Consider the following 10,091-nt stretch of genomic DNA (forward strand, 5'->3'; position numbering starts at 1 on the left):
TCAGCGCCTGTCGATTTTTTTCTGTGGCGGCCTGAAGCATAAAGTTAAAGTTGGCCTTTGTGCAGAGGCGAAAACATTGATGATGCTGCAGCCATCTGGGTGAAACTAATGCGTAAACGCGCCAAGTGCCTAAGCTAAACAAGCGCTAAATGACCAGCTGCATTTCTGAGCCTTGCTTTTCTGTGGGTATGATGCATCGACTGATCAATTACTTTAACAAAATATTCATTGCCTTTCCTTTTTCATTTACCCTCTTTGCAAGCTCTTTCAATATGTGCTTAAGGTGACGCTCCTCGATCCAATATATGAGACACTGCGCCACCGGCACAGTAAAAAATTTTACACCCTTAAGGGTGTAATAGAGGGTTTACAAAAGTACGTCTGGCAACCATGAGCGGCACGCTGATCCCGCTCAGGCCGCCATATTTTGTTCGCTTCATCCGTTCGCTTCGTGTCCGTCCGTAAGCGCTCGCCGTTCTGTTCGCGCTTTTCACGTGTTAACCTAGTGTGCTGTGCTTGGACCTCTCTTCGGTCCCTGGCGGTTTCTGTTAGCGACGCCTAGAAGCATATTTTGACAGCCGAGACGTGGCGGGGCCCACCGGCCGCGCTGCCGAGCGCAGTTACAAATTGCTCTATGAGTCGTGTATGAGCCCCTCGGCAATCCGCAGTGTCATTCCTATCCAGGTACAGTATTCAGAGTTCTGTAATGTGAATTTTTTTTTTATCTGTGCGCCTTTGCTGTTTACTCAAACGCCTATGAGAGATCATCGCGAGTATGTTTGCTTGGTTTGCGCAATCACCGTCGCTCATCCCACTGAAAGATACTTGGTTGGTGAAATGAGCGAGGATGCATTTTATTTTATGATAAAAGGATCATGCGTAATTTGACGTAAGTTGGACTGGCGCTTAGCACTTTCCTTCCCATGCCGTCGACGCAGTAGTTGGCATTAGTATCCGAAATAATCGGGGTCTGCGTAAAAAAAAAAGTGCCATGGTAATTTGTGCTTCCAGTCATTGAATATTGATTGGTGTGCGATAGGCGATGACGAGTTAATAAAATCTTTGTAAATAATTGATTAATTGATGCAATAAAGAAACAAAAAAAGGAAAAATTGGAAAGTAAGGGTTTAAAGGTGACAGAATGAAAAACCAGTGCTCGGTGATGCTAAGGAAGAAAATTTAGAATGTGTAATTTATTAATTGAAATAATTGAAGAATGTGTTCAAAAGTGTCAAATTGCTCAGAATGGAAAGCCGATTGTTGCTGACACATGCGTATTGGTGTATAAAAATATAAAACGTCAAATTAAATACAAATAAAGAAAGAAATGATAAAAATATAACATAACATACATAACATAGAAATATAGTATACATAACAACATATAACATACTACACTTGTGTGTAGTATGTTACTTTTGATGAACTCATATTTCACTGCATTGTATTCTTTTCGCCCCTCCTGCTAGGGCCCAGTTAGGACCTGCAGTATTTGGTAAATAAAATAAATAAATAAATAAGAGAGCTAAAATATAGCACGTGAACAAAGAAAACATCGTGCGTGTGTGTGTACGAGAGAGAGACACTATCGCGTTATACCTTTAACGGCGGAGCTTAAGTGACCCCCTAATTTTTCTATAAAGATATGATATAATATAAATCTGATTTTATGAACATAGCCAGTTGCACAAGGCACGAACACTTCGCAGTAATGTGAGTTGACTTTTCAAATTTCGTTTCAGCCGAGTTCCTCCTCCGAGTTCCTCGAAGCTTCCAATGTCAGCGCTTTCATATGAGATTACGGCTTCAAATGTTTACTTTCTGACAGAAGGAATAAACAAGAAATAGACATATTTAAGAATTTCAGTGAATTTCAGGTAGCTGTGAATTAGCGAACCATCGGGTGACTCGAAAAAATACACAAAAGTGAAGCGCACGCTTCGTTATTTTATCGGCCGCGCTGGCAGGTACAAAACCTGAGCTGCGCGCTCTGGACGTGGACCGGTCGAAACGGACTGCACGTGAGCATATTACAACACACTAGTGGGATGTCATCTTTTCCTGCTTTTCTAGACGCCGCAGGTTTGGCAGCCGCTTGCTTTTGCAGCGTGAAACACGCACCTCGGGCACACTAGACAACCGTATTGCTCTCTGCACCAAGCACTACCATTTCGTACGACTGTGAAAAGAAGTTTCGGTAATCATGCCCGTGTCTTAAATCTAATACACAATGGTAAATGCCACCTACGTACAAAATGTTTCAAAGAACGTATTTGCACAATAGCGTTCGTTATACATGGATTGCTCCTTCTCCCGTGTCTTCCACCGCAGCATAAGCTTATCCTTCAAGTTCATAAGGCTCCATAGCGCGCAAAACAACCTTGCTGTTTTAGGTGATAGCACATTCTGTGAGCTAGCTCCCAGTCAGAGGGACGTGTAGTAATGCTTCACATGACCCTTGTAAAGCCGATTAGGACTGCGAACGAACGGTCGCATACACGCGCATACCTTGATTCCGTGCGCGTCTACGACGGTGCGCTGCCTGCAGAAGGGCACGCAACAACATGCTGGCATCATTCCGAATAGAACTTGTAGCTAACAGCGACTGCTGTGATGTTAAAAAATGAAACGATCGCTTGTGAGCATTCCAATGCACCTTTCGGTGCATGCACGGGTTCTACAAAGGCGCACGTTGACAGCGTACTCGATGGGAGGCGCGGGCGGACTGAGCAAAACATGGCCGCCGCGCACAGTTTCTGTTTCTCTCACTAGATGGCGCTAACTTTTGTAAAGCCTCTATTGGCTTGTCGCATGGGGAGCACCCTAATTACAAATATTTTAACACCCTTCTGCTGCAGCACCCTTCTCCGAAGGAAGGGTGCTGCAGCAGAAGGGTGTTGCAGCACCGTGTGCTACACCCTTCCTCAAGGAAGGGTGCTGTACGCGGTATACGTGCTCGTGCAGCAATCCCAGCCTGAGCATTCCAAATAACCTTGTTTGTCCCTCATAAAGCAAAACGTAGGCTTGAGCACAGTATGCGTGCTTATGTGCAGTGTTGCGAAGAAATGAAGTAAATAAAAGTATAAATGGTGTATGGGTAACTTGACCCATACGCATGTAAAATGCAAACCTGTTTATATTCTACAAGCTAGAGCATTAGTCAGACATCATCTGCATCCAAGCACCTGACCAGCTTCTAGCACCAATGTGCTTACTCGGTATGCCTTAGCTGGCTGAACCTGAAGAATGTGCCCATAAAAATAAAAATGCTTTGAATAATCAGCCAGAAACAATGTACTTTCACACTTTCAACCCAAAAGAAAGTTTAGGAAAAAACAAGGCTGTGGCAACTTCCTAAGCCAGAGTCCGTTTGTAAAACACAGTAACAAGACGGCATTTGTAGAAGTCAAAAATTTTATTTATTGACACTTAACATATGTATCTCGCCTTTTCTTGCCCATACGCCATCAAGAAAACTAGTATACTTGGCTTGTATTTACTCATATTAGAATCCTCAGAACTAAGTAGTGCCCAGTACTTTAATTTAAAGAAGAATGTGTAAAAGTGCCACAAAAATTTGCACTTATGAACATCGAAATCGCAACCAAATCATGAATTTTTTTCACAATCTTGCTCATAAATTTCATCACAACTGTTCCTGGTGTATAAAATTCATCTTCAAGAAGAGCTGCACTAGGACAACTAGCTCATTGAATGCTTAAGGTTTAAAACGCATTTTGAAGAGCCAATTTTCCCCTAGGAAACAATCTCCTTCTGCATTGCCTGTAGACAATAGGCGCTGGTGCTCAACGAAGAGGTAGAAAAAGTGTCTTCAATGCGTTCGCTACAGTAGACTACATAATTGTGAGGAGATTCTTTAATAACCAGCAATTAAAGGGTTGATTTTGTGGGATTAAACAGACACACGACCAGACCGGTCAAACCAGGAACATCTTTTTATACAAACACATTAGACTAGACTAAAAATCAACATAACAAATAACAATCTTAACAGGCAAAACAAATATGAATATGAACTGATAACAGTCACCGAACGCTGGAAGAAGGAAGTCCATGTGGACGTTCTCGGTTGCGTGGGCTCGGAGTGTGCGGAGCGCCCAGTGTCCATAAACGCTTGGTTCAGGTCAGCAGGTGGCTTGGCTGAGGGAGACGCTCGGCCGAGGCGAGAGGCCAAAGGTGGCCGTAATGCAGCAGACTCTAGATTTCCAAGTGCATCAGTTAGCGCACCCAGCACGACGCTGAACGTCGCTAGCTCCTTAAAATAAAGCGTGGCGAGAGCTGGAAAGTCTTGATCCTGCAGTAAAAAAAGGTAAATTTGTAATGTATAGGTGTTAATTGAGTCAGTACTAAGCTGTTTTCACTTCGTTAAACTGAAAATATCCCTCGACAATATTTAGGTCTAGTCTGATAACAAAAATATCAAAACCAGCTAGTAAAAAGACTTACCTGATACTATGCATGCAAACTGAATGAAGAATGACATGGTAATACATTTCTAGTCTCCAGGAAAGGTCTTACAGACTAAAGTACAGTAATCAGCTTTTTATGCGTGAATAACTGCCTGCTGTGAGATACAAAGTATATAAAAACGTAACTGGTGCCATTTTCTCTCAACCTTGTAAAGTTAAAGGTAAATTCCTCGGCTACAAATACATTATTTACTTTCCACGTTGTACAGCACATATATCATGCGAGTCAAGTTGGTAGGACTTACGAACTCTTGTATAAAAATGGCTTGGAAAGCTGTGGATTTTCCGACGCTCAGCGCGGTTATCCTCATGACTGCGACATCCAGTCTAAAAAAAGATGCAAATATGCCACTTTCTGAGTGAGAGCAAAATTTGTTTTTTAAGGAAAGGGAATCAAGTCCAGCGAGTAAGACTGTACTCACACCACACCAAGCTAATTATCATAAGAGACCGACAATCCCAGTTTATTTTTGGAAACTACTGCTTAATGTGGTACGCTGATAAATTACCTCTGTCTTTTTGGCGAAAAGGACATTTTGGGTCCTGATTGAAACTAGGACTTGCAGTTGATGCCAGCATATCGTGTAAGAAATGTAGGAAATAATTTTTATGCTTTTCAAAGAATTGTTCAGATAATTAAAGTAAATTCTGCACAAAAGTTCACATTTTTAAGCAAGTTCACAATTTTACTGCATAAAATTCGCAGGCAAATTCATGGGGATTAGATTATATAGAACATTTCTCTCTCACAATAATCAAACCAATAGTTTTTCTATACATTTTCAAAGCCGAATTAACATATAAAAATATTTGAGGCATTGTTTAGTGGAATAAATATAATAGCAAAATTAAAAACACTTAATCCAATATGTTGAAAGTGAAAGAAGCAAGGAATAAAAAATTCTGTTCAAGTGACTTCAAATATTTTTATACTTATTCTGTTCTGTACATGTGTCCTGCTTTGCGCTGCTCCATCCGCGGGGCCTTTTCAAACAATTGCGGAATTGGTTCAGTATATGCAGTTTTCTCTCTTTCCTTTCAAGACTAACTGTACTGTCACGTCATGACAAATGCAATCAGGCACATTAATTTTGACATTGCGACCTTTGTGAAGTCCTTTCTAAACTAAGGGAAAGACAAAATTCAAGCCTATTGATCTTTGCAAGTGCTTTAACCAATAGCGCTATTATGAAATGGCCGCAATTTTTAACATACAAACCTTTTTCTGTGTCCTCGGTGATCAGTTATGCAATCATTTTTTTCATTAGTAGGATGGATACAGAGTCCATTTCCATGTAGTATTTACATATTAACCTAGTTTTTTCAGATATTTTGGCCCTCATATTGTGTGATTATAAAAGCAATGAAATCGACATATGTTTAAAAGTTACTCTGAAGACAGCAACAACACAACAGACTTGATGAAATGTAATTCTGTGAGTAGAGAATTGTTTAAAAAAGTGCGCATTATGTGGTGTTACACACTCTACAAAGGCATGCGGGTACTTGCTGTCAGTTACGCACCAGAGGCAGAGGCTCAGATTAATAATTCGGGACTTGGGTGTCAGCAGGCTGTAATGCATTATTCGCCATGTCTGGAATTTCATCTTCTGGCAGGTCAATACAATCTTGAAAATGGGCATCAGCATCTGCATACAATTTTCCTATAAGATTATAAAAACACTACAAATGGCCAAGATATTCAAGGGTGAGTTCAGACGAGAACTGCAATCCAATGACCATTTTTTGTTTGCAATGAATTATGTGTGGTGGACAAAGGTCTCAACACAAAGAAATGGGCTTCAGTTTTGCAAGATACGGCGTAGTTTTCTCGGAAAGAAGATCGTATGTCACTACAGGTGGAAAACGCCGTTTTTGCCATTTCAAGAAGTTGCAGGTTTGAAGACCTGCTGCTAGCGTACAAAAATTTTATCACTTATTTTTTTTACCCATTGAATCTGTGTAACTTTTACTTTGTAGTTATCAAAAACATGTTTTGTAATTGCAGTCGATTGAGCAAAAAATCGCAAACATTGCTCCAGAAGCAACTAGCTTCGTTACACAAAAGTCCATTTTCAACATTACGGGTATGATGCGTGATTTTTCAGTATTGAGTCTTTTTCTCTTTATTATTCAGATAACTTTCTAAATTTCAGGTAAAATTGGGAGCTCTAAGCTGCTAGACGTGTTGTCCACAATTAATAAAATTCGACCAAGTTTCGTAAACAGTAACAGTATTAAAAGGAGTAAATTTGATGCCAATTTAAAACAAATTATCGATATTTATAAAAAATCATCTCAACGTTCCTCAGTACTCAGAAATACTACAGCCTGAAAAAGTGTTGCATTATATTGTTTAAAATTGTAAAAACAAGTATAACACTGAGCGCTGATTTTGAAAATTGTTAATTTTCAGCCCTACATTCTGGCACGACTTAAAAAAGTGTTGCGACTGAAACATTTCCTCTATAGTATCCCGGCCTGGTTGTCTATTTCCAGAAACATTGAAAGGTCTAGACGTGTTTGTTCTTTCTCCATATTATTTTGAAATCGGCAGAAATTCAAAATTATAAAAAAAAAAACGAACATTGCCTCGAATTAAAAACTGCTATATCTTCGATTTTTATCGAAGGCTCAAAAGAATCGTAAGTACTTTATAAACATCATGTACTAAAATGTACTGCAATATTTAAATTAAAATATAAAAATAAATATAAAACTGAGCGCATGTTGTAATTCTATAAAAGTGCTTATGGCTTGCACTTGTGGTGTTGGCGTCAAAAGTTCGATTTATTTGCTGAATTTAGCTATACTTTAACTTATGCAATATCCAGAGCCTTCTCAATGCTTGTAATGTCAATTTCTGCTTGTTGGTAGTGCTGATGATTGCTTAATGTGGAATAAATTCGCTATTTCATGGTACAAAGCATGGCTAACAATGCATTACAGCCTGCCTACACCAAATCCCGAATCATTAATCTGAGCCTCTGCCTGTGATGCGTAACTGACTGCAAGTAGCCGCATGCCTTTCTGGAGCGTAAATGACGGCAGAAGTTTTCTCCATCCTGTACACACGCGCACGCGCACGCGCACACACACACACACACACACACACACACACACACACACACACACACACACACACACACACACACACACACACACACACACACACACACACACACACACACACACACACACACACACACACACACACACACACACACACACACACACACACACACACACACACACACACACACACACAGCTAGGTGATGTGCTATACCCCCCCCCCCCCTCTCTAGTTTATAATAATGCTATTTCAGTTCTCCATAACGACAAACATTGACAATACCCTATTTTTGCAGACCATTTTTCTAATCTGCACATAATTTGAATCATAATCAAAACACTTTGCGGCATGACAGTTTAGGTAGAATTTTATATTTCATTATAGCAGTAGCACAAATGAGCCGAGATGGCGAGCGTTGGCGAGCGTTCTAGTCGACAGAGGTATATAGCCCAGAAAAAGGCGAGCTAACACAGAGCAAAACCGCCGTTCACCTCAACTGCAGGTTACATACACTTTGCAGGTTAGGTGGACAAGGGGTTCACCGCGTATTTGCTCGTCTTTTTTCTGGGCTAGATGGCTCAGTCGTGTTGCTGCTATAAATAAATATAAAATTACAACTAAACTATCATACTGCAAAGAGTGTTGCTTATTATTCTAATTATGTGCACATTAGAAAGATTGTCTTCAAGAACAGAGTATTTTCAATTTTTCTCATAAAGGAGAAATGAAATAATATAATTAGGAACTGGATGGATTAGCTTAGCTCTTCGCAAAAAAAAAAAAAAAAATAGGATAGTGAAAAAGTTCGTCACTGACGATGTATCATGAAATTGCTATAAATAGCGAATTCATTCCACTTTAAGCAATCATTAGCACTGCCAAGAAGCAGAAAACGACTTTATAGGCACTGAGAAGGCTTTGGATATTGCATAAGAGTAAAATGTAACTACATTCAGCAAATAATAAATCGAACTTTCGACGCCAACACCATAAGGGCAGGCCATGAGCACTTCTATAGAATGACAACATGCATTTAGTTTTATATTTATTTTTACATTTTAATTTACATATTGCGGTACAGATTAGTACATGATGTTTATAAAAGACTTAAAATTGTTTTCATGGACTTCGATACAAATTGAAAATGTGGAAGTTTCAAATTCGAGTCAAAGTTGTTCGTTTTTTTATAATTTTGAATTTCAGCCGATTTCAAAATAATACGGAGAAAGAAAAAAGAAATCTACAGCTTCAACTTTTGCAGAAAAAGAGAACTAGTCCTGCATAATGTAGCGAAAAAGTTTCAGGTGCAACTCTTTAAAGTCGTGCCATAATGTAGGGCTGAATGCTAGCAATTTTCAAAACGAGCATTCAGTTTTATACCTTTTATAATTTTAAACAATATAATGCGACACTTTTTCAGGCAGTAATATTTATGAGGTAGTGAGGATTATTGTGAGGGATGTTCTTAAATATTGATGACGTTTTTCTTTAAAGTTGAGTCTTTCTTGCTGTTTTCGAATCTTGGGCGAATTTTATGCGTTGTGGAGAACACACGTAGAAGTTTAGAGTTCCAAATTTTACCTGAAATTTAGGCAATTATCTGAATAAAGAACGGAAAAAAGACAATGCTAAAAACATAATGCATCATGCCTGTATTCAAGGTTGAAAATGGACTTTTTTGCCGCACGTTGCTTCTGCAGCAATGTTAGCGATTTTTTTACTAAACCAACTGCAACAACAAAACCTGTTTTTAATAATTCCCATACAAGTAAAAGTTACATAGATTTAGTGGGTCTACAAACAACAGATTTCAAAATTTTAGTACGCTAACCGCAGGTCTCCAAACTTGCAACGTTTTGAAACGGCAAAAATTGCGTTTTTCCACTGTAGTGAACAGTGATATAGGATTTTTTTTTTTCGAGGAAACTGCACCGTATCTTGCAAAACTAAAGCAAATTTCTTTGTGCAGAGACAATTGCCTACCATATACAAAAATTTGAAAAAAAAAAAGGTCATAGAACTTCTATTACTGTTCTTATCTGAACACAACCTTAAAGAAAAAATGCATAATGAAACAATATTTGCATATTCGGCACGCACAATGTTTCTTGAGATGAATCACGTGAAACTGCTGCAGCGTAAAGTTGTGCAAAAGTCACAATGATGTTCAGCCAGCAGAGAGACCCCCAAAAAAGGTCCAATCTCCGGGAATGATTCGCGGACATATGATGCGACTTTGGGATAGCGACTGGAAAAGCCTGTGTCATGTTCGCTAGCGCTTTGTCGTCAAGGAGGGAACTCAGCGGGGGAACATGTTACTGCGGTAGTGCCGAATGTTTAAGACAAACTTGCAGAAGTAAGCAAAGCGGTTTACAACATTAACCTCTGTGAGCTATTAGGAATTCAACGCAAAGAGGTCTAGAACCATAGAATTAGTCCGTGGCCGCCTATTGCTAGTCGGAACCTAAACTAGAAACAAAAGCGGCAATTTTGTTCTTTCTGCATGTAGTGACCAGAGAAAAGCAAT

General features: G+C 39.4%; 1 long non-coding RNA gene across 1 annotated transcript; it reads right to left on the reverse strand.

Moving 5' to 3' along the window:
- Positions 1–3,396: 3,396 nt before the first annotated feature.
- On the reverse strand, positions 3,397–6,142 carry LOC146172213 (uncharacterized). The gene is made up of 3 exons (XR_014702525.1): positions 6,015–6,142; positions 4,736–4,817; positions 3,397–4,315 (listed from the first exon to the last, which is right to left on the reverse strand). It is a non-coding gene; the product is annotated as an uncharacterized LOC146172213 (long non-coding RNA).
- Between the last annotated feature and the right edge of the window lie 3,949 nt (positions 6,143–10,091).

Source organism: Amblyomma maculatum, unplaced genomic scaffold (assembly GCF_055883805.1).
Source record: "Amblyomma maculatum isolate TAMU_Amacu unplaced genomic scaffold, ASM5588380v1 scaffold_13, whole genome shotgun sequence".
In the NCBI taxonomy this organism is placed as follows: Eukaryota; Metazoa; Arthropoda; class Arachnida; order Ixodida; family Ixodidae; genus Amblyomma; species Amblyomma maculatum.